Raw genomic sequence first — 25,347 nt, 5'->3', positions numbered from 1 at the left:
TCTCTGTACTGAGCACTGCTGAGGCCACAGCTCAAGGGCTGTGTCCAGTTCTGGGCCCCTCACAACAAGAAGGACATTGAGGTGTCCAGAGAAGGGAAAGGAGATGGAGAGGGGTCTGGAGAACAAGTCTGATGAGGATCAGCTGGGAGGGCTCAGCCTGGAGAACAGGAGGCTCAGTGGGGACCTTCTCACTCTAACTCCCTGACAGGAGGGTACAGCCAGGTTGGGGTCAGGCTCAGCTCCCAGGGAGCAGGGGCAGGACAAAAGGACATGGCCTGAAGCTGTGTCAGGAGAGGTTCAGGTTGGACCTCAGGAGGAATTTCTTCACTGAAAGGGTTGTTAAGCATTGGGACAGAGTGCCCAGGGCGGTGGTGGAGTCACCATCCCTGGAGGTGTTCAAGGAACAACAGCATGTGGCACTCAGTGCTGTGGTTTGGTTGACAAGGTGGTGTTTGATCAAAGACTGGACTCAAAGATCTTGGGAGGGCTTATCCGACTTTAATGGTTCTATAAATACATGTGGCCAGATGTCCTCACCTTCTCAGCAGGCTTTTGAGTTTAGTCCAAGCAAATGAGGAAGATCCATCCCTGCCTCTCTTTTGGAATTACAAGATGTAAATAATAAAAGAATTCAGTAAAATAAAAAAAACAACTTGAGAACCTACTTATGGAATGGTAAGGAGAGGAAATTTTCTACGCTCAAGCTAAAAATGCTGAAGTTCTGTCCACACACCATCAAAGGTGGATGTTTATGGTTATTTACACAGAGAAAACTCAGGCAGTTGTGGGAGATGCTGGTCTGAGCAGCTGACCACAGGCACAGCAGCCAGAGGATGAGCACTGAGGTGTCAGCAGGGCTCAGCTGCAGTGACTGACCCCTCTGGCACACAGCTGGTGCCCATCCTCATCCCACTGCTGACATCCCAAACTTCCATTGGAAACAGCGCCTGCAAAGCAGGGTCTGAGTCCTCCAAAGCCCAAAGCTCATCCCCACCTCTTCCAACATGCTCCTGGGCACAATCAGAGCCCCTCCTACCAACTGTACATGGGCTTTTGTAGAGTAGGGAAAAAAAAAAAAAGAGCCTTTCTTGAGGATGATAAAGTCTAGACACTACAATATATTTTCCAGCTGATGCAGCAAACCCAAAAAGCCCTGCCTTGATCTCGGACTGTCACGATCAAAGCCATCATCCCATCCAGAGCCCTTCTGAAACTTTAGCTTCCAAATGTGCAAGCTATTTTTAAAATCTAAACCAGGCCAAGCCTCTTGTTTGGAGTTTTACGAGGAAAACGGGGTGTGCTCCTCCCAAAGCCTCCCCCACCACAGCTGGGAGTGGCTGGTGGGCACATGGTGGAGGGGCGGAGCAGGCAGGCAGCCCCATGGCTGGGGACACCTCAGTGGCACCTGGTGGCCACCATCTCCTTGCATGGGGGGACACAGCTGAACCCCCCCAGGATGGCTCTGGTGCGGGGAATATTCCCCATCCTTGACTGAGACAGTTTTTTGGAGACCAAACATGGTTTGCATCCCCATCCTCAGGATCTGTGCCTGCCTTTGGCACCCTCCATCACTGAGTGTGTTACTCTGGAGACAAAAGAAAAATAAATATCTTGAGATACTTTCATTTTCTATAGAAATTAAATAAAACTAAGGAATTTCCTTTACCAAGTAGCAGGATGATCAAGTGCACAAATAACATCCAGCCCTGCACCAAGGTACAGCCAGGGAAATAAGGTACTCAAAATCATTCTCCAGGCTCTTGGAGCAGGTTTTCAGCTGGCTGAAAGGAAAGAAAAAATACACAGTCCTGCAAAAGAACAGGAAAGCCAAAGAGGCATCAACTTCTGCTTTAAGTGGGATGGTGGAAGACCAGTGAGCTCATCCCAGAGCAGCTGGTGCTGTGTGATGAGCACAGAGCTCCTGGCATGCCGTGGCCTCTGTGGGAGAGGGAACCTGTGGTCAGTCCCAATCACCAAAGCTCACAGTGTCCAGACTGGAAGAAAAAACCAAAGGATGGATGGTCTGGAATGATGAGGAGCTTGGAGAGAACTTTGAAAAGCTTTATGAAAGCAGGTGACCACCAAGCTTTCCCATATCCTAAGGCAGACTTTTGGGGATATTCTTCAGAGAAGGAGACAGGAGGTGGCTGACACTGCAGGAAGAAGAGAGCAACACAGAGCATTCACATGCTCCAAAGCTATTTAAAATCCAAATGAGGCTCCCTAGTGAGCACTTAATTTAGCTAAGCAACTTCCAAAGCATCAGGCAAATGAGCCACATCATCTCCTCTTCCTCCCAGCGTCCTCTCCATCCTCTATCATCTCCCTTCCCCTCCACGCTTCCACCAGCTCTGCTCCTCCTCCCCAGCTCTCCCTGTGCCCAAACCCAGCAGATCTGTGAAAGGCCCAGTGAAACAGGCAGGGACACACGGGTGGGATGGGGATTGGAGACCTGCCAGCCCTCCAGCAGCCCTCCCTGTGCCAGGCAGCAGCACTGGCTGCGCTGCACATCACACACGCCCAGTGCTTCAGGAGGTGTTGTCTGAGCTGCCACCAGCTTTCCAGCTGGGCAAACATCAAGGAACAAATCAGGCTGACAGGCTTTCTTAGGAGTACTTCCATCAAGCAGGACTTTTCCCACTGCACACACACCGGAGCAGACAGAGCAAAGGGCACCGGCAACGCGCTGCTGGCTGTGACAGCCTCACATCACTCCCAGAGGGCACAGGGGATTTACCAGGGGATCTGTCTCTCCAAATTGTCACTCTGAAGCTGGGGCAGGATGTGGGATCATGCCCAGCTTCAGCTCTGCCACAACAGAGTCCAACTCATGCCCCATCACTCGTCTCTACTCTTCCCAACAAACGCAGAGAGAAGATGGACTTCAACCTCAACCTGCACACAAACAATTCTCCCTGAAGCCACCAAAGCCCTGCAGATCCCTTTGGTGCCACCCTGTCCCCTCCAGGCCCCTTCCCTTTCATGAGCTTCTCCCAGGAAGAACAAAGCCCAGCTGCACACCTGTATCTCTAGGAAAGGCTAACACAAAGCTACCAACCTCAAAAATTTATGCTCCTCTCACACAGGGAAGCAGAGAAACTGATGGCAAAGGCTGTTTCTGGATTCAAAAGTATCTAAATCCATCAGGGAAGCAGCATGCACCCCAAACCCTCACTCCCAGGGCTTGCAGAGGGGACATAATAAATGAGGCAGCAAAGGCAGCACCTCAGAATCCAACTTCTACCACACCAGCTCAGGCAGAAAGAGAAAGCAAACAGAAGAAAGCAAATTGTTCAGCCCCACACTGCCATCAGAACAGGGCCACTCATGTGCTCTTGGTGACAAACACTGAAGGGAAAATATCCCACAATCCACTCAGGCTCCAGGCACAAACCAGGGCTGGTTCAGCACCTCACAGCCCTCGCTGTGAGGCTCCCCAGCAATGACCTCCTGAGCCTTTCTCATCTCCTGTGCTAGAGATGGGAAATGTGTGCATTAACAGCCCCCCTTCCCAATCCAAACATGGCAAACAGGCTGAAAAACAGCTAATTCCCAATCCTGCCAAACTTACAGTGGTGACTTATTCCCACACAGAGCTGTGATTTTTATAAGGGATACCAGTGGGTTAAGGAGTCAAAGCCATAACTGTACGAGTGAAAGCAAAAGCCTTTCATTCCTGTAAGGTCTATTTTTTCCCCCCTGCTCCTGAAATGACAGGGAGCAACACAGCTCCTGCCAGTTTAGTGGGGTCAAGGCTTGGCTGGGAGCAGCCTCATTAAACTGGCTGGGTGTTCAGTGCCAGCCCAAACACTCAGTCCTCTGATCCCCACATGACGGGCTGGGAACCACCACAGGCAGCTCACAATTAAACCCGTGACAATCAGGAAAAATCCGTACAACCCTCCCCCAAGCTGAATCCACCAACACCATCCCCACCCTCCCTGCTTTCATTTATTTATTTATTTGTTTACTTACATAAGCCTCATGGCAGATAACTTGGAGGAAATCGGATGCTTTAATGATTAAGCCACACTTAGGCAGCCCTCTGGGAGATAAATACACCCTTTGGTAACCCTGCAACAGAAACAGAAGGTACAAACAGACAGTAACTAATTATTCTGATTAAATCTTGGAAGACCTGAAATACCCGACTGCAGCAGAACAAAGCCAGCGTGCGCTGCTCATAAAAAAAAATAAATAAAAAATAATAAGTCACACCCTTTTTTTTGAAAGAATTCACCCAAATAAACCTCAAGTGCTTCTGTGCTGTGTTTGTTTGTGTGTTTTGTTTCTTAAGGTCTAGGCAGCTGATAGGAAATCTCTGCCATGCCCTGGAGGGATGCCAACGCCTTCCGCTAAAATTAGACTTCAAGGGAAAGGGGAAGGCGGCGTCTCCAACCCACCACGCACTCCAGGAGAGGAGTGTGGGGGTTTCTCCTCCTTTCCCATCGAAACCAAACACAGAGGGCTTTGGGGATGAAAAGAAGTTCAGGAAAATAAACAAATAAGGTGCACTCTGAAGGAGAAAGGTGGGGACAGCGGGTCTGCCCCACTGCTAGGTGTGGGCAGGTGGGGAGGCAGCTGAGTCACCAGGAATGGGCAGGATGCAATGGGATGCTCAGTGCAGCACTGAGAGGAACCTGCAAAGCCCACCAGCAGCCCATCCACCAGTGTGGGTATGGAGAAAGGCACCTGCTTTGTTGGTGCCCAAGGCAGCCGTGCCAGGAGCCTGTTACAGTCAATGCTGCAAACCAGGACGAGGGGATGTGCTCAGCAGACATTCCCGTGCTCTCCTTGCCTTGGAGGAAAACCAGAATTCCCCTCCACCCCTCCCCAGCACACTAAATGCCAGTGGAGCTCAGGGGAATATTTAATCTCAAACCTCAGCAATCAATCAGTTCACCCTCATGCATGAGAAAGAGTCACAGCGGTAAGCACCAAATCCCATTTCCATCCAGCAATAGGATGCTTTAATTATGCACAAAACACTTCCCTTTTAACATAAATCCTGAAGAGATCCAGGCAGCCCCCAGGTTATGGGTGGGGAAGGACATGGTGATGGGGAAGGGGTGGAAGAAAGGGAGGAGAAGCCATTATGGCAATTATTTAAAATGACAACATTCTATGGCTGCTCCATTGTTTGACCTTGTGTTTGCTGTCCCAGGGGATGTGCAACAAGCCCAACAAGAAGCCCCTACAGCTTCCAGAAGCTGCATCTGCTTCTTTCCAACACACCAGCAAGCATGTGGGAAAGAGGGCATGGAAGATGCAAGATGGGCACACGTGGAATGGACTGCCCAGGCTGTGTGACACAAATCACAGAAATGGAGCCTCTCCACTGGTGCTGCCAGACTTACCCCAAAGCCTGCTCACTTCTAAAGGAGCCTTCCTAGCTGGGTCTGAGCAGGTTTGGGATCACTGCCTGTTATTTCCAAGTGCAAGAACCATCAGGACCATCACACAGCTGCCAGTGCAACAGATAGGCAGCTGTGAAATTCATCCCTCCTTTGCCCAACCAGACCAGTACTGAGGAGCCCAGCTCACAAACGGCCATGCTGAAATATATACATATTGTTTTTAAATATAAACACATGCACAGACTTTTCTGATGTATAGGAACAAAAGAGGGGACACCCTGCTGAAACCCCATGTGCAGCTGCAGCGCTCTCACAGCGCTGGAGGAAATGAGAAGCAGAGAGCAGGCACACACCCGCTTGCCACGGCGTGTTTTGGCTCTGGGAACGTTTCTGGGTTCTCCAGCTTGAGCTCTGACCTCCAAGAGATGGAAAATGGTTTCAGAGCTGCTCTGGAGGAGAAGTGGAGGGGTCCCTGGGGGCTCAGCCAGGCAGGTGGAGCAGGATGAGAGGTGGGGTGGGATCCAGGCGCTCACAGGGACAGCTGAGCCAGTCTGTGCCCCACCAGTTCAGAGGCTTTCAAAACACCCATTGTGCACAGGAATAGGTCAGGAACAACCCCAAACTCCAGTGCACAGCAGAAAGCAAGGTCCCCTCATGCATCCATGACCACAGTGCTCAGATAAAGCAAGGGAAACAAGCTCAGGACTGGGGGGAGTTGGGGGTACCTCAACTTCTCAATGTGTTTCTGAACCCTCTTTTCCCAGGCAGATCCGGTGGCAGGCTTTGCAAACACATGTGCATTGCTTCCAAGGGGCTCATAAAAGCAGCTTTTGGGAGGGGAGGTGGTGCAGAGCAATGGGAATTTTTCAATTCTTCTTGAGAGGAAGCATCGCTCAGAGATGTGGAAGGAAAACCTACCTGTAACCCAGATTTCTGCACTGTGGTCTCTTCAAAGGCGAATGATCCCAGCCCTCCCTGTTTTTTATTGGCTTCAATTTCCCCAAGATCTGTAACATCAGGAAATGGTTGGCACAATGGACTAAGCCCTCAAAATCCACACACAGGGAAACCATTGCTTTTACCCCTGCCTGAACTCTCCAGCCCACACCACGAGGTGCACAATAATTAACAGGGATCAGGCACCATCAGATGCTGGCAGCATGTTCCCAGAGGATCCAGCTGTATCCTCATCCTCTCCCAAAGAGCAGAACTTGGCAGTGCAATTCAGGACAGAGATACTCTGTGCAGTATCTAGAGCAAATTAAACCTCCCAGGCACAGCAGCAAGCATGGATTTATTGATTCATGGAAAACGTCCTTATACATCACTTCATTCAGATCAATGGGACAAGACAAAACCAGGACTCTCCTCAGCAGTGAGAGGCTGCACTGCAGCCCTTTCAGTCACACATTCCAGCAGAAATCACTTTTTCAGAGCAGACATTTCTTACATTTCAGACATTCTTACATTTTTTGGGGGCCTGGCAGAGTGCAACACAGGGGCCAGTGCAGATCTGTGTCACATCTCACCTGGTCCCCACCTCTCTGCCCCACAGCATGCAGAACCAATGGGTGATTTTTGCAAGAAAAAAAAACTGCTTGACACCATTTTCACAGCTGCAGAAACTCCATCCACACCTGCTGCTGGCTTACACAGGGCTGCAGCCACCAGGTGGGATGGGACACAGAGGCTGCTGCCCCCAACAGCTTCCCAAACACTGCCCCAGCCACTCCTCTGGGGTCTGCTCACTGTGGGACAGGCAAGGGGGACTGTCACCCTCAGGAGATGTGGCACAGATCCATTAGGATCTCTTGTGCATTGTCCTCCTCCAACCCTGTGAGCAAACATTAGGAGTGTTTGCTCTGAAAGTGACTTCTCCTACAGGATGGGGCTCCCAAACACTGCAGCTTGCTGATCTTATCTGCTTTTCTTGCTACTGATGGCTTAATGTGCTTTCATCAAGCTCAAACTCCCTTCAGGGCTACCTGTGCTCTGCATTCAGGATGCTGAGCCAAGGTTAAGGCCACTTTCTGCAAATGTTTGTTCCAGTAGCCAAATGCAGCTCAAATATAAATAAACATCCAGATGTCCCCATGCCTCGTTCAGGACTGCATGCACCTGGCTTTGGCTTCCAGGCATGGGCTGAAGAGCTGCTGGATGCCATTTTATAGATTCTTGATGAAAAGGCAAGAGGAGCATTCCCATTCCCCAGCACAAAACGTTTCCCCAGATTTCATGCACGTGCAGCATTTCCCTGCACACTCATCAGCCAAAGCAGGGTCAGGCACTGCCTTTACACCGTGGGTTCAGCAGCAGCCCTGCTCCCAAACTGCCTCTTTTGCTAATCACAGCTCAAAAAGCAGCACTGACAGAAGGACACAGACTCAAGCTGCACCAAGGGAAATACAGGTTGGATATTAAGAAAAAGCTTTTACAGAAAGGGTGAGAAAGTTCTGGAATGGCTGCCCAGGGAGCTGGTGGAGTCCCCATCCCTGGGTGTGTTTAACAAAGCCTGGATGTGGCACTGGGTGCCAGGGGTGAGTTGAGGTGTTGGGGATGGGTTGGACTCAATGGTCCAGAAGGTCTCTTCCAAACCAGTGATTCTGTGGTTCTGTGACCCAGTGATTCTGTGAATTCTGTGACAATGCTACTCCACAGCTCCAAACCACTGCCTGTGCTCCCTGTCCTCTTCATGTTACCTCCCAGCTCTGACAATCAGCACCACTCAGAGCACCAGCTGAGTCACTGGAGGCTGCTGGATGCCTCCAGGATGGCACCCACCTTCCAGGAATGCCTCTGCCTCCTGCGAACTCCCCCGCTGGAAACACTAAAACCACAATTATCTCAGCAGATTAATAACAGCACGGCATGTCTGGCAGCAGTGTGAGGCAGGGGCTCGCAGCAGCAATGAGCTGGAGCTAGCAGGGCACACAGGCACACACAGCTGTGTTTGTGGTCCCTGCTGATCTCAGGCACCTCCACCCTGCCAGGCTGCCTCACCCCTTCCCCCAAACACACCCCATTCCCTCGGCACTGATCAGAATTTGGATAAATAAACGTGTCTCATCACATCGCATCACTGAACCCACCGCTGAGGGGGTGCCATTCCCACGTGCACTGGCTTTGGGAGAGCCATCAGCACTTTATTCTGCAATCTCAGGTGTGATGTGGTCCCTTGGCTCCTCCCAGCCCCAGGGCACAGCTCCTGGCTCCCCAGCATCCTCCTGGCTTATGGAAAGGGCAGGGAGGTGAGATCTCACCTTTCTGAGCTCAAAACTGCCCCATCAGAGAGTGCTGCTCTGCTCCACAGACACCAGGACAGGACAGACAAACTGCCTTGTCCCACCATGGAGTGCTGCTCTGCTCCAGAGACACCAGGACGGGAAGGACAAACTGCCTTGCCCCTGGACAGCAAGTCTCTGCTTCCCTGAGCTAACAGCCTCAGGCGCTGCCACAGAAGACGAGGAGATGATTTTTCAAGGATGAAGCTGATTTCCTCCACTTTTATCTCAAATTTGGGGCAGGCACAAATCTCTTCTTTGTGACAGAACCTGAGGGAATGGGATGAAGTCGTGTCAGGGGAGGTTTAGGCTGAACACTAGGGAAAGGTTCTTCCCCCAGAGGGTGGGTGGGCTCTGAACAGGCTCCCCAGGGCAGTGATGACAGCACCAAGCCTGACAGAGCTCAAGGAACATCTGGACAACACTCTCAGGCACAGGGTGTGATTCTTGGGATGTCCTGTGCAGGGCCAGAGTTTGGACTCAATGATCCTTAAGGGTCCCTTCCAGATCAGGACATTCTGTGCTTCCATCATAATTTACCTCCCTCTCCATCTGCAAGCCAAATCAGGGATAAAGCAGGTCAGCGGCTCATTATTTTAGGAACCATGACGAGACTATATATATTTTTCTCAATTAAAAGGAAACTAATTTACTTAAACACATCAGTTGGCTTAATTATCCCAATCCAAGAGTTTGCTGGTGCATTTTTTGTTTTGTTGCTTTTTAAATAACAGAAGTAATCATCCCAGGGAGGGCAAACATCCATTTCCCATGGAAGCCATCCAGGCTTTTCCTGGCATCCTGGGAGGGAGGAGCAGCAGAGTGTGAAGGGCTGGCACGGAGGTGGATAAGAGGGTTAAATCCAGCTGCTCAGAGATAAGCTGGTTACACACCAGGGCAGCAAATGGGGGAATAGAGGTTTGCCAGCCTGCAGCAAATACCTGCACAAGGCATTTGCATGGCTGACACCGGGTATTTAACTCAGAAATCGCCAATATTAGAGAGCCTGAAGCCACATTTCACCCAAGCTCTCCTGCTGTTGAACTGCTTTCCTGGCTCCTCTGAAGCAATACTGAGGGCTGAAAAAATTAAGTGACTCCTGGCTTTGAGGCCAGCATGGCAGGGAAGATGCAGCAGCAAATTTACCTGTTGTTGTGACCTTCTGGTCTTTCAAGGCCAAACCAGAAGAGTCTGAGATGCTGTCACACAGAAGAGTCTGAGATGCTGTCACACAGGACAAACCTCAGGAGATAAAGCAGCCAAAACTCACCCAGCAGCTCTGGCAGAGCACCCCAAAGACAGAATGGCTTTTGTGTATTGTGTGCCTAATCCCAGGAACACACATTGCCAGGTGGCACCTTTGGACTGACACATAAAATTTCACCACGGGCCTTTAATTTCCTTTTTGCCTTCCAAGACTAAAACTTCTCCCAATTGCTGCTCAAGCTGACCAACAGCTTTTTATTTTCATTTGCATCCAAAAATACAGAACTGCTGCTTCTGGGAATCATGCAAAGATGGAGAGGGACCTTTTCTCTGTCCTGAAGCCACCAGCCATGCCCAGGCAGGTGCAGCTCAGCCACCAAACTCCAAAACCTGTCAGACAATGGAAAGCTTATGGCTATGCTGGAATTCCTTGTGCTTCCAAAACCTGCATCACATGAAACTCTGGAGCTGGAACCCTTCACAGAGATGCCCATCCAGCATCCCACACTTTGGCCCTGGTCCAGATAGAGGTAAGCAGAGTTTCAGCCCCCAATCCTGCTCTTCCCTTGGCTCCATCTGGAGGCAGCCACCTGCATCCCTTGTTAGTGTGATTTCCATAATCAAAAAGGGAGTTAGCCTCCATAACCACAACCCAAAGGTATATTTAGCTCAACTGCAAGACAAAGGAGATCATGTCCACCACAGATTCAATTAGCTGAGCCTGTTTACGCCAGGAGCTCCCGTCTGCCATGCACAGCAGCTCCCATGGATTTATTTTATTCCCAGCTCCACACTTCAGTGGTCCCCCATGGAGGAACAGGCCTGTTCCACAAAAGCTCAGAAAAGCAAAGAGGTGGAAGAATGGGTCCAACAGGTTTCCAAAGCCTTGGGCAGGACAGAGTCTCTCCCAAGGGTTTGTGTCATCTGTCTAGAGCCTGGAGCCATGGCATGGGATGAGTGCAGGAACCCACGCGGGGCTGCACCTCCTTCAGCCCACAGTGAGGATGAGGATGACGACAGGGAACCCTGGGGGACCCCCTGAAACCACCCCAGAGCCCAGCTCCAGTGTGTCCCCTGCACCCCAGCACAGTACAGGAGGACAAGGACAATTCCCTCATGATCTGCAGGACCCTTCCCTCAGGTCTGCCTCCCAGGAAAGGACTCATTTCTCCTGCCTCATTTCCATGGATATAATTTCATCCCCCACCTCCTGTGCTGCGCTCTCACGCAACCCAAAGACGCAGCCAAAGCCGTGGTTATTTTTACATTTTCCTCCCAGGAGATGGTATCTCCACAGGGCAGGGCTGCCATGCCTCATCAGATCAGGGCACCAAACTGCCTCAGCCCCACGACAGCAGGATGAAGTCGGGGGGACACTCTGCCACCAGGTATTTTTCTGTCTCACTGGCATCAAAACTCAGCAGCTTTTCAGTCAAGAGCATCCCAAGAAAGCAAAACGGCACCAGCCCTGGAGGTTTTTCCAGTTCCTCTCCTCATAACTCCCACCCAAGCACTGAAACCATCTTCCAGCCATCCCAGTTTTAGATTTTTCTGAGGCTTTTGCAGTCTTCATGGAACACTTGCTTCATCCACATCCAGATCTTTGTGGACTGAGGATTCCCAAATTTCCCCAGCACAGAAAGTGACTGGGTTTGGCCATGCCTTGATGTCAAGGTCCACAGCACGACCTCCTTGATGTGGCACATGGGCTTCAGCACAGCATTCCATGTCTTTAATCCCACATCTCTTACTGGGCACTTTTACACTGGGAGAAGAAAAAAAGCAACACTTCCATGAATAAACCAAGAGCTTTTGGAATTTAGGGAGTGGGGAGATGGGGAGCAAAATTCTAGGCATGCAGGGGGAAAGCTGGTTTGTGCTTTTTGTGCTTTCCTGTCCCTAGGAGAGTTCCAAGGGTGGTCTGCAGCATGTTGCAGCACATCTGCAGCAGCTACACCCTGCAAGTTCACCCAGTGTTTTTCTTTTCCCTGAGATCACTCTTGCCATCATTTGTCCCCTGACAGCGAAGCCAGGCATGCAGGGAAGAAGAAGGCATCACCTGTGCATGGCTTATCTGCAGCTGCTTTACAAATAAAAGTGATCATAATGAACATTCACACCTAGAAGAAATCCCAGCGCCCTTCCCCCTCCTACACCTCCCAAAGCAGAGCGCAGATCCAGCTGCTCTGCAAGCTTATCTGGATGCAGAAACAGTCTGGGACAGAGATAGAAGGGCTCCCTGAAGGCACAGCTTATTAAAGGCATCTTTCCTTAATCAGCTCTCTTCAAAAACACCGCACTGAAGCGCCGTTCCCGGACTGGTTTTCATCACAGCAGCACCAAACACCCCCAGCCTGGCGAGGTCCTGTGTCCCCCTGGAAAGCCACACGGTTTTTCCAGCCTAAAAAGCAACATAAGACCAGGCAGATACACCCAAGCCAAGGCACTCGGGGGGACCTGCAGCTGGGAGTCACAAGGAGCTCCCAAACACACCCCAGGGATGTCACAGCAATGGGGGCCAGCACAGCAATGAAGTCCATGGGATGCTCCCTTTTTATCCAGCAGCTTTTCCCACCAACCCCACTCCTGCTTCCACAGGGGATTGCACACTTGCAGTCCAACCCTGCTAATCCCAGGTTTCAAGAAGCAGAGCTACAAAACAACCACACAAAGAGGCAGCAGCTCGCACGCATCCCGGGAACCTCCCTGCAGCCAACGCCTCTGTGTTTATCCAACACTCCATCTCCACTCGTTCAGCTGTTTCCATCCCACCCTGCTATTAATGGATGCACAAGGAGGTTGGGAGAGGCGTTGGACAAAAATCTCATTTAGAGATCAAGACAAGCTTAATTGGTTTCCAGCCAGACCTGCACAAAGATGGGTTACTCCACAAATACAGTTGCTAATCTGCCCATTATACTCCCTAAGCTCCCACCCACAAAGAAAAAGAAAATAAAGCAAAGATGCACAAAGGAATGCGGGATTTTGAGCGTGTTACTTCCAGCTAGGAACACATCACGAGTGGTGAATTCTACAAGAACAAGCCCTCTGCTTTTCTTTGAAGGAAAAGGATAACCAAGCAGTAAACAAAATAACAACAAAAAGACCCAACATAGATTAAATCTGCATTTTCCACAGGCAATCCCCAGCTATTCTTAAAGAGCATTTCCAGCAGCTATTGTTTCTGTGGGCAGGGGAAAAGCTTACACGGCCAAGGAGACGTCATGTCACAAGTGACAGAGTGGAAAGGATGGGGAACCTCGTGATTAAAAAGCACAGGACTGAAACCCTGGAGAGCTGAATTCACTTCCGAACTTGGCCGTAAAAAAAAAATAAAATTAAATTCGCGAATTTCCTGTGTGATCACATCCTAGATGATTTATTCAAAGCCTGGTGTTGAAAAGCCAAGGGAGGGGGAAGGAAGCAGGAGGAGGAAGGGGAAGACACGGTCCTGTGGGCTTTTAATGAGCTTGGGGTTAGAGCAGCACTGGCAAGCTGAATACAGAACACTCATCTGTATTGGGCACTGCATGACCTGGAGCTGCTGCTGGGAAAGCACTGAGCATCCCACAAGCTCAGGTGAGAGCTGCCCTGCTGCTGTGCCCACGGGCTCACATCCCACAGGCTCAGGTGAGAGCTGCCCTGCTGCTGTGCCCATGGGCTCACATCCCACAGGCTCAGGTGAGAGCTGCCCTGCTGCTGTGCCCATGGGCTCACATCCCACAAGCTCAGGTGAGAGCTGCCCTGCTGCTGTGCCCATGGGCTCACATCCCACAGGCTCAGGTGAGAGCTGCCCTGCTGCTGTGCCCACGGGCTCACATCCCACAGGCTCAGGTGAGAGCTGCCCTGCTGCTGTGCCCATGGGCTCACATCCCACAGGCTCAGGTGAGAGCTGCCCTGCTGCTGTGCCCATGGGCTCACATCCCACAAGCTCAGGTGAGAGCTGCCCTGCTGCTGTGCCCATGGGCTCACATCCCACAGGCTCAGGTGAGAGCTGCCCCGCTGCTCTGCCCATGGGCTCACATCCCACAGGCTCAGGTGAGAGCTGCCCTGCTGCTGTGCCCATGGGCTCACATCCCACAGGCTTCTGTAACGCTGCACTCCCAACACAAACACAGCCACGTGCAAAATGGAAAGGTTGGGGATGGTTTCCCCTCCTGGAAAATTTAGAGAATTTAGAACCAAGAACATAAAGCTGTTCCCTGAACACAGCGTGTTACAAACCAGACACAGCCCAGCCCCAGCACTGCAGGGCAGCTGCAGCAGCAGCACAGGTAGAGAGAGGCAGGTGATGAAAGGGTCCTTTGGTTACACCCTTCTCCCCCTGTGCAGCAGCCCAGGACTCCCAGCTCCAGCTGAGAGAGAAGGGCTGTTTGTTTTCCTGAAAGGCAGCCAGTTCTGCCGGGTGGGAAGCACTGCACCCAGGGGAGAGCTGAGCTGCAATGGATCCTCTGGCAGCACAGAGCCAAAAACAGGGCCAGCACCACAAAGGATGAGGGTCCTGTGCTTGGGACCTTTACAGACACGTCCCCTGAGCTCCAGAGCACCTCTGCAGGGTCAGTTCAGAACAGTGCAGAGAGACGGAGAGGGGTTTTTCCAAGGTCTTCAGCCACAATGGATGAGCACAAATCCAAGGCTTGGTGCAAACAGCAGCCCAGGCTCTGGCACTGGACAAGAGCTTCCAGGCATGGAGATATGGGGTTGGTGCTGTCCCAAAACGCTGCTGTGGGAAACTCGGGGTGAACAGATTCAAACTTTTCCTTTCAGCAGCGAGACAAGCTGTAATTAGCAGCACTGAGTGCGTCCCAGGGGCTGGATAAGGACATTCCCGTGACAGATCTGACAAGGCGACTGTTGGATTTGTTTTCCTTGGCTTTTTTCCCCTCTGGAAAAATGAGCACCCATTTTTCACAGGTCTTTTTTCCCCCACTCTGTGTTGCCTGCAGTCAGTTTCCCAGAGTAAGGGCATACATTTCAGAGCACACTGTCACAGCCCATTACCACAGCTGGAGCTGGGTCTTGCCATCCCCAAGGGATGGGTCCCTCCTTAATTATCCCACACCTCACAGCATACTGGGGATGCCAGACCCCAAAGACACAGTCTGTTTGACTTTTCAAAATGATAAACACAGTCCAAACCACAAGGCAAAGGTAAAATAAAACCGTGAACATGAGGCAACTGAGCTACAGCTGCGAGACACATCACCACCACTGTCTCACACGTCTCTCACCTAGCTCAGCCTCATCCCCAGAGCAAAACCAACAAAGCTTCCTGTGATGCAACTACAAGCAATCCTTTGGAAATCAATCCAGAGAATTTTGAGGCTAAAGTCTCTCTTTACTGTCTTTTTCTCATGATGAAAGCTGTCATGCTATAGAATGGCTTGAAAAGCCTGGATGTAAGGTTAAGTCCTAGTGTGCCAGCTAAAGGAATGGCACAATTTCATGACTAGGTAACCCAAATCACAGCCTGTCACACATCACTGCAGTTTGAACACAGCTATGACCACCACTGCATCAATTAAGAACTGACAAATTTTGCTGAACCTGCTAAGTGGAAGCGCAGCATTTGATACATAAGTAAATGGGGGGGAAAATGAGCATAAAGGCTCAATTCCAGCCTCAGCCCCAAAAGCAGAACTGACTGTAGGGATTACAATATTTAGCATGCTCCAAAAACTTTCCTCAACATCCTTCTGCTCCATGTGATGGACAGGGATTTCTCGTGCCTCCAGAGCCACCAGCTACTTGACACGCAATTTGCCAGCAGCACTCTTCATGGAAAAATAGATGGAGCTTGTAAATGGATCCAGGTGGTCCCCAAAAAGGTTCCAGTCTCTTTACAGGGTGTCTCCAAAACGCTGGGACAAGGAGGTGACACACTGAGGTCTGAAAACCAATCTGCCAGAGCTGGAGAGCTTTGGTAAGCAAATGGCTTGCATAAGGTTTCTGTCAGAACACCCATTTGAAGCGCTGGCACTGTAAACAAGGTTGCTCCAGAGGCACCTGGGATTAGCTCTGTTCAAACAGTCCTTGGCATGACTTACCAGACAGCCCAGGAACAGATCTGCAAGTTCAGCTTTTCTCCTGCCTGACGCTCACCCAGCACCTCAGAACACGAGAGCTCCAACAGCCTTAACCCTGCTGCCTCCTACATGGAGTTAGAGACAGGGATGGGCATGGCAGGAGCCCTGTGCTTGCTCACAGGACTCAGTGGAAGGAGAAAACCCAAGGAGGCAGCACTGTGGGGCTGTTTTCTCCCTGTGTTGCAGGATTCAATCCAACACCAAGCTGGGCACACGAGTGTCCCCCTGCAGAAGCACAGCAGCTGAGAGCAATGCACGGGACATGCAGGGGAATGGTGCCAAGCCAGACAGGGCAGCTGGAAAACACCAGGCAGCCTAAAGGCTTGCCCTGACATCAAGGCACAGAGCAGCCTCTCTTCCCTGCGCTGGGCACACAAGCCAAGACACTCCTCGTGCCTCGGGGGCACAGGCAAGGAGAGCTCAGCCCATGGAGCGCCCTTGGCGTGCGACTCCTGGGGAAGCCAGGCACGACAGGGCACCCACCTGCCCTGACACAGCTCCCCCAGCCTCAGCCCTGGCAAGAGGGTGCTGTGGTTTCCAGGAGCAGCACGAAACAACAGGAACATGAAGGATGACTGGAGTCACGGCAGGGAAAGCTTTGCACAAACACGTTTACAGCGGCTCCCATCCACACACACAGGCATCCTTGAAGGAAACAGCTGCACCGGAGCACAGCTGACACAGACTCTCCACGATGGGAGGTGAGTTCACAGCTCCTCTAAGCACCATTCATTAAGTTGATGCTGAGGCCAAGCAAATAACAAGCACTCAAAAAACTACAAAAAAACCCACCAAAAAACACACAAAAAACACACAAAAAACCCCCGAACAAACAAACAACAACAACCAAAAAAAAAAAAAAAAAAAAAGGAAAAACAACAACCCAAAAAAAAAAAATCACCTCATGGCAAGGTAAAAGTTAGATGGATGTGCAGCTCCAGAAAGCCACCTCAGAAAGGTCTGGAAAAAAGAAAAACACCCAGGAGCAGCAGCAGGGCAGACCCACCATGGACTGAACTCTATGTCACATAATACATCACAGACAGAAAACATCCTCCTGCGTTGCCTCCATGGCCATGCCACAGCAAACAATTAATCCTGATTGTTTGGGGTGGGGGAAATGGTCTCTGGACTGCTCCTCCATCCTCCTCCTTCTCCCTGTTGGTGCTGGGAGGAAAGCCTGCCAACAGAGTTTGCCTGTAACAGGCACCAAGCTGCTAGAAAATCACCTGAGCAGCATAAAACATCTTTCCACACCCCCCTGTAACACAATGCACTCTACTTCTCACACCTCAGACCTGAGTGGCTGCAGATCCCACCCCTGAACGATGCCCCTCTACATCCCCCCTTGTCATACTCCAGGGTGGGGTTTTTTTTTTTTATTGTAATGAAATAAAATAAATTCATTTTAAAATAAAATTAATTTATTTAAAATAATTTTTTTAAAAATTTAATTTTTAAATTAAAAATTTTAAAATCCGCTCCCAGCCCAAGTGGCGCAAAGCTGGCTCCCAGGTGCAGAGCACAGCCCTGCCCTGCAGCCTCAGTGTATGGACAGTTGTGTTCCTGCCCAAAAACAGTGTGAGGACTTCCCTGCTTGGTGCCAATCTGCCCTCAAACGCTCAAAAAAACCTCTGAGGATGCTCTGCTCACTAAGATTTGAGACAAGCTGATCCTCACTCCTGCGAAGCATTGGAGGAACCCACACCCTGCAGAGCCTTCCCCAAAAGCTGCCAAGCTCCGTAGCTCAGTTTTGCATATTGGTACAGAGCCCAGCTGCTGGTGTTTCACACACCACCCCCCAGAGCCTGCCTCTGAACGGCACAATTCTGAATCGCTTCCTCCTGCCATGCTGCCCCAAGGCAGGAGCCGCCAGCAGCCCTGCCCATCGCCAGGGAAACAGGATGAAAGCCCCATGAGAAAGAGGAGCAGCAGGGAGCAAGGAGCACCAGGAGACCCCACTGCGCTCCCCCAGGGATGGGCACAGGTCAGGTGGATTAACTGGGTCCTTCCCCTCTCTTTATCCCACCATCTCTATCTGTTGCCAAGTTGTTTTGAGCTCTGGCACGGCTGCTTTCCACGCAGGGCCTGCACAAAGGCGATGTGCAGAATTCCTGGCAGCAGCCCAAACCCAGAGGTCGGTAACTGGGTCACTGGGTTCAGCTTCCGAAAACCATTCCTCCAGGAGGTGTGGTGAGCACAGGCACGGTCACAGACAGAGCTGGACACTCCCGCAGCTCCTCCACCACACCCTGCACACCTCATTTTCATTACCTCTCATAAAGCACTCGGTGACACAGGGACAGGGCAGGCTCCAGGAGGGAGCCGTGATTCAGGTGAGCAGCACGTAGCTGAAAGCACAACATCGCTATGCACTGCTCAGCCCCAGGAATGCAGAAGGGAAACATGAAGCCACTTGTCTGGCACGGCAAATAATCCTTCAATCATCCAGCAGCCAGGCCCTGCCGGGAGCTCAGGGTTGGGAAAGAGAGGAGAGGATGTCTCCAGCCATCAGCTGTCACCAACCGCGCCACCAGGCGCTGCTGCGCCTCCTCCCAGCCTGCAAGCAGGCTCCAAACACAAAAATAAGAATCCAAGCAGGTGGCAGGTACTGCAGGAAGAGAAGAGGTTTGAAGAGCAATGTTAGAAGAGCTTTGAAGAGCAGCATTGCTTTGAAACGCAACATTAGCACTCATCAGCACTGGCATGGTGAGCAGCTAGCTGGTGTCAGGGGGCCTGTTGCTGATTCCCTGACTTCTGAGACTCTGGCTGGGCCCTCCCAGGGGTTCCCCTGTCAGGGCAGACCCTCCTGGAGTGGTCTTTTGTCAGGAATGAAAGACCCAGTGGATTTTTTTGGTCTTCAGGTTCTTGTTTATTATTATCTAGAGTTTTGCACGCTGTCCGCACCAGGCTCAGCACACTGGAAAAGCACTGCAAAAATGGCCAACAATCTTTCATTACAACATCTTTTAACGCTAAACTATCCAATTAAGAACCTTGATTATTTCCCTTTATCCTTATTTCCCTTTTAACCCAATGACTGATCCCCAAGAGCCCACAATGCAGACTTTTCCACCCAATTACAAAATGCCACCCAAACCCATGGAGAAGAAGGAAGAAGAAGCATGAAGAAGCAGCCCAGGATGACACCCTGTGCCCTCCATCCTGCTTCCATCCACAACATACTAAAAATCCCAAACGCTAAATTTCCCACCTAAGTGATACATCTACACTACTCTCTATAATCTATTTCACAGTTTTGTGGATTCCAGTCTATTCTGGACTTTCTCCATGAATGAGGGTCAAAGTCAGTGTTTCCCTGGGGGTCGGGACACCCCAGAGCAGACAGGGAAATAAATATTCCCAGGTTTCCACAAACTGGTGGATAAGAACAGACCCATCCAACACCGCCCTTCCAGTGGGTCACAGCAATGTTTTGAACACAGTTTTTCTCAAGGCAACTCAGGCATGAGGAGAAGAACATGGAGAAACCTTCTGAGTCATGGTCACACTGAGTCACCAGCGAGTGCCTCTAGGCTGGGCCACCCCATCCAGTTTGGCTGACTCAGGAAGGGACCATGAGCAGCCTCGTCTCCCAGGCGTTCCAGGCAGCACAAACCTCCTCCATGTCCCACATTTACAATAAACTGCCCCCAAAAGGCTGGGGGTGGACACAGGAGGGAGCATGAACAGGATGGGGTAATCAGAGACTCGTGTGAGGGCACAGAGGTTGCTCCAGACCTGGGAACAGCATGGGACAGATGCCCTTGGGAATGACCCCACCCAACCCCACCATGAGGAAAACACAGGCCAGATGTTCAGACAACTTCAGGCATTAATTTGGTTAATTTGCTGTAATTCAGGTGGCTGGTGCTCAGGCCACACCAATCACGAAACAAAGTGCTGTCAGCTCAGATCCTGAAACTCTTCAGTCAACTAACCACGTCCTTACAGTGTGCCAGGGCCATTTCCCTCATTTCCATCTCCTCTGGTTTTCTTCTCAGTGGCCACAAAGATCTGAAAGCTTTATGACTCACTGAGCTGAGATTTTCTGTGCTACCCCAGAACTCCTGGTTCCTCAGTGAATGCCAGAATGCTATGACATGCCTCAAGGACAGAAGATACCAAGAGCAAATGGTCTCCTGAGAGGGCAGGAGGGTTAAGTAGGCACCAGCGCAGCTTTTCTCCCAATTAAGGAAGAAAGAAAAGAAGAATCAAAGGCAAACAGCAAATTACAACATGTATCTGGCAAGGGCCTGTGGAGCGTCTAATTTTTGCATTAAATAGAAAGTTGGAAATCATAGAATCACAGAATGGTTTGGGTTGGAATGGACCCTAAAGACCATCTGGTTCCAACCCCCTTCCCCTAGTTTAGGTTGCTCAAAGAATATGTCATGAAGGGTGAGGGAACTAATGCAATACTCAGAAGAGCTTCTGCTGGAATATTTAATGACTTTCCAAACCTTAACTAGCTGTTTCTCTCGTCCCCTAGTATGCTAAATACACAGAGCAAGTAAATCTATGTGATTTAGCATCTAAATTAACCAACACACAAGTCAGGATCAGGCATTCAGTATTTCTGCCCCAATTTACAGCCCTTTGCTCAGACCAGCTCCTTTTTTCTCCAGCATGGCACTGACATCTGTTGTGTTGCATGAGTAAAAAGCACATATACGATTAAGAGAAGGGGGAAAAAGAGAGAGGGGGGGAAAAATCAACGTGGACATGACTTGAATTTTACAGCATTTAGCTGCCACGACTTGCAAATAAACAGCTGTCCCAGCAGGTCCATGCAAGCTTAACAGCACAGCAGTAACACACAAGGTTTTTCTTCCCCTTTAAAAGGGTTTTGCTTATATAAAATAGTATATTTTTATAAGAAAATAAATTGCAGGTTGAAGAATCATAGTTAGGTCACACTCAATTCCAGCAGAACAAGCACATCCTGCTTCACATGGCTTCACCAGTCACTCCACAGCAGTGGCAGCTTTCTGAAGCCAAGTTAAGATATTTAATTACCAGCATCAAGTCAGAAACCAAAGCGTCCAACAAAATCCTCATTTGTGAGCGAAGGCTGCAGAAATGTCGCTGAGCAGGCTTTGGCAATCTGCAAAGCTGACAGCTGGATGCCCTGGCTTATCGACTGCTAGAGCACAGGCGGAAAAAAGCTCTGAACAGTTGCAGTGCCGAGCAAGCCTTCAAGGCAGCCCCGCCAGCCTCTTAAAAAGGCTCACAGAAATAGGCTGGCTTCATTTATTAATACTTCAGAGATAAAAGTGGCCGTGTAGGAGCAGCTCAGTGGGTGTCTGTGCAGCAGGAGGATGGGCAGACCACCAGCTCTGGGTGGTGCATCTGTCAGGATCCCCATGCAACACATTCAGGTTTTAAATGCACCAAGTGCAACCTGGGCTGCTCCAAGTGCATCATCGGCTTTTAGGGACGGACCCAGCAGGGATTCCCAGCACCCCAGGGATCCCCAGTTTCCAGGGATGGAAGCTTCAAAGCAGGAAGATGGAGCGAGAGGAGCCATGGTGCTGGCTGGCTGACAGAGAAAATTTTTTGGGAAGCTCAGCTGCCCAACATCTCCATGTCCCCACTGCCTTGGGCTCCTCAGCTGGGACCTGACAGCACGGGAAAACGTGGAGGAAGGAACCAAAACAAAGCAGAGAAGCAAAGGGAGATAACCACGATCCAGTCAGACCAGCTGTCCCCAGGTCCCGCCTGTCCTCACCGGAGGAGCCCGCCCGCCGTGGCTGTCCTTTCCTGCTCCCTCCTGCACCCCTGCCACAAACAAAGGGTCAGATAAGGAGCCAGCTCAGGTCAAGACCGGTTTGACTCCGTTTCAAGCCCAGGGGAGCGGATTCAGCGCTGATTTTACACCTCACCCATCCTGTTTGCCTCCCCAGGGCAGAGGCCAGCGCACGGAGCAGGGTGCACGCCTGGCTGGCTGGACCCAAAAATCCCAGGGCCGTGTCAGAGCACCAGGGGCAGAGCCACTCACCAGCTGAGCCAGGGCCAGGAAGTGTCACTGCTTCCTCCTGTCCCTGTGTCACACAGCACTGGGCGTCCAGAGATCACGGACTTTGGCTTTTGCTTCCTGCTCCTGTCAGAGCAGAGGCAGGTCCCGGCATATGGCCATGGGGAGAGCAGGGTGAGTCACTCATTAATCGAGGAACAGCAAGGTGGATGCCTGACCCGCAGGGTTTGGGGGGAAATGCACGCCAAAACAAACTCCAGCGCTCGTGGAAAAAGGTCCAGATGCTGCAGGACACCTCTGTTCCTAATGGGACTCAAAGAGGGGCAGGCAGGGAATGCCGATAGCTCTGGAATACGTTGGTTTTGGCAAGGGAGGATAAGAGGTTGCACTACAGCTGACCACTGAGGCATTAATACACAGCAGCACTTGATTTTGTACTCAGTATCAGAATCAACCTCTAGAGAGGGGAAAAAAAGGAAATTGCTGGCTTCTCCCTCTCCGTGCCTCCGGGAGAAGCTGCCTGGCTGTACAATGCCGGGCATCTGCAGTGCTCAGGCCTGGTCAGAACCACCAGGGCAGCCTGTGCCAAGGGCTGCCCTCTCCCCAGCAGGGAAATGTATTGATCTGACATGGATTCCAAGTCCCCTGGAATAGAGGACTTGGCTGCACCCCGTGATCTTCCACCTGCCTCAGGTTTCCACAGGGAGCTCCCCATCCCCAGTTTGGCAGCACAGCCCTGTCGATTCACGTGGCTTTTGTCAGGAGGCACATTATCGTCACGTTATCATCCGTCTTTGCCTTAAATTAACCTTGATCACTTAAAGATGCAGACTGTTTCACACCAGCACCAATGCAGGAGGCAGCGTGGTGTGAAAGCCATAAGCATTGCAGACCCCAGGGACCAAACCCCACTGTTCACACTGAAGAATTCGGGACAAGCAAAAGACCAGGATCCAACACAAACATCGCACACCAATGGCAGAGGGTGCCAACCTTCAAGGCTCCACACAGCAAGGGCATTGTCCCTCTTCCAGGTGGACCCCTGATCGGAATCCTCCCTCCCAGAATTTTCGGGCGGGTACAGCCAGCGACAGACCCGAGCTCCCCACCTGTGCCACACACCTGCCTGCAGCCAAGCCACAGCCCAACACCGGCACATGCCAAAATCCTACTCCCCCCCCGCAGCTCCCACATCAAAGCATCGGCTGGACAAGAGCACGCCTGCAGCAAAACGTGTGACACCAGCACCAGAGGCTCGGCACACACACACCATGGCGCAGCCCCTAACTGCTGTAGGAGCCTGAGGCCCCCCAAAGCCCGCGGGAGCCCCATCGGTGGGGGGGTCACATCGGTGGTGTGGGAGTCGCCGCAGGGGTGGGAGCCGCCGTGCCAGCCGGCGCCGGGGCTGCAGCAGCCTCCGGAGGCGTTACCATGGAGAAGGCAGCGCAGCAGCAGCATCCCGCATCCCACGCCCCCGCGTGGGCGCCCCCTGCCCGGCACCGCCCGGGACACGGGACACGCCGGGGCCGGGGGACACGCCGAGCTCCGGGGCGCCGGCAGCGGGGCGGGCGCCGCGGGGCCCGGGGCTCCCCTCAGGGCAACAGCTCCACGCAGCGCCCGGGGCGGGGTGGGACGCGGGCTCGCCGCCCTCCGCACGGCGGGGAAAAGGCAGAAAAGCGCCGGCCCCGCTGCCGGCGTTCCCGACCCCCTCCCCAGCACGGCCGCGGGCTACGGGAGAAGGGCAACGCGCTCCGCCGAACCGAGAGGGGAGGAGCGCCGAGGGGCTCGGAGGACTCACCGCAGCGCGGCCGCCGTGCCTGCCGGGGCGGAGGGCTCGCTGCCCGCGGTCCGCCCGCCGTGCCTGCCGGGGCGGAGGGCTCGCTGTTCCCGGTCCGCCCGCCGTGCCTGCCGGGGCGGAGGGCTCGCTGTTCCCGGTCCGCCCGCCGTTCCTGCCGGGGCGGAGGGCTCGCTGCCCGCCGTACCTGCCGGCGCGGCGCTGCGCTGCGCGGCGCGGAGCCCGCCCGGCCCCTGCCCACAATGGGCCGCGCCCGCCCCGCCCGGCGCGCTGGCGTCAGCGCCCGCCCGCCGCCGGCCCTGCGAGCGAGTAACGCGCGGGGCGGGGACTCCGCCGCCGGGGCTGCCCGGCCGGGGGTACCGCACCACCGGAGGGTCTGCCGGGGGTACCGCACCGAGGGTGCCGTACTGGGGATGCCGCAAAGGCTGTACGGCACCGGGGCTGCCGCACCAAGGGCACCGCACCGGGACGCCGCTCCGGGACGCTCCGCTGCGGGCCCCGCGCTGCCCGTGCTGCAGAGGAGGGTCCCGCTCTCGCTCCCGCCGAAGATAAAGTTTCAGCCGGCTGGCGAACACGGACACGCGGGTTCTGTGTCGCAGCTGCCTCGGCAGAGGCCTCCCAAGATGCGGCAGGCTCCGCTTGGATTTAAGAAATCAATTTTCCAGCGGTTCCCATTTCACGTGAATCAGAGCAGCGATTGGATACACGGTTGGGTTCCCGCATGCATGGGAATAACCTCGCTGCATGAGATGGCAGAAGGAGCGGTTTGTGTTCTTGGTGCAAATCAAAACTCAGATCAAATTAATAGCGTGGAACATTGTACCTTAAGTAGCCTTTTTTTTTTTTTTTTTTTTTTTTTTTGAGAAGAGGTCAAGCTATTTACATCTTGAATAATTATTTTTTTTTCTTTCTTGGCAACAACTATATGGGAAGGTCTGAAAGGCAGGAAGGGATTTGCTGTGATTGTATTTCATATGGAGTTTGCACTGCACAAAAATTGATGCAGGGACAAAGGAAAAGCCAGTGTTGGGAAAGTAAAGAAAGAGCATCCATAGAGTTGATAACAAAATGTGGAGTAAAATTAACAGTCACAGAAGGGCTTGGGTTGGAAGGGACCTTCAAGATCATCTCATTCCAACCCTCCTGTCATGGGCAGGGGCAGCTTCCACTAGACCAGGTTCTCACTGGCCTTTTCCATCTGTGCCTTAGCTTTCTTAACCCCATCCTTAAACATCAAAATCTGTACTCTTCCTGGGTCACCTGTCCCTGAGCATTTGCTTCTCACTCCTCAGTTTGAGGAGCAGGTCTCTGCTCAGCTATGCTGGCCTCCAGCCTGCCTTGCTTTAATTCTTGCCCATTGGGTGTTGAAGCACATGGGAGGCAGCAATCACAGAGGCAGTTTTGGAACAAAAGGTGTCAAGCGCAGGTTTTCTGGAGCAGCAAACCCAAGGATGGTGATGTGAAACTGGTGGGATAAGAGGATAAACATCTGTACCCAGGCACAGGTTTTGGCAAAAGGAATTATAGCTCACAAAATCTACCACAGTCCTTGATGCAGCCAAATATGTGGTGGGAAAACAGAGATCTAATGGAGATAAGAGATATTGATTTCCTAAAGGCTCTGACAAAATCCTTCATCAAAAGA

The 25,347-nt window shown here is 52.0% G+C and overlaps 1 protein-coding gene across 2 annotated transcripts in view; it reads right to left on the bottom strand.

Annotated features, from left to right (window-relative positions):
- Window positions 1–23,752, bottom strand: part of DAAM1 (dishevelled associated activator of morphogenesis 1) — a 95,698-nt gene extending 71,946 nt beyond the window's left edge. Inside the window, exons 1-2 of one of the 2 annotated variants that reach the window (XM_063159735.1) lie at window positions 23,706–23,752; window positions 3,976–4,074 (exon numbers count right to left, since the gene is read on the bottom strand). The gene's annotated coding sequence lies outside the window, so the exon portion shown is untranslated. The remainder of the gene's footprint in view (window positions 1–3,975; window positions 4,075–23,705) is intronic. The other variant, XM_063159736.1, reaches the window with a different exon arrangement.
- Window positions 23,753–25,347: the final 1,595 nt, after the last annotated feature.

This window comes from Melospiza melodia, chromosome 6, assembly GCF_035770615.1.
Source record: "Melospiza melodia melodia isolate bMelMel2 chromosome 6, bMelMel2.pri, whole genome shotgun sequence".
Taxonomy (NCBI): domain Eukaryota; kingdom Metazoa; phylum Chordata; class Aves; order Passeriformes; family Passerellidae; genus Melospiza; species Melospiza melodia.
This window is presented reverse-complemented; position numbering and strand designations above follow the sequence as displayed.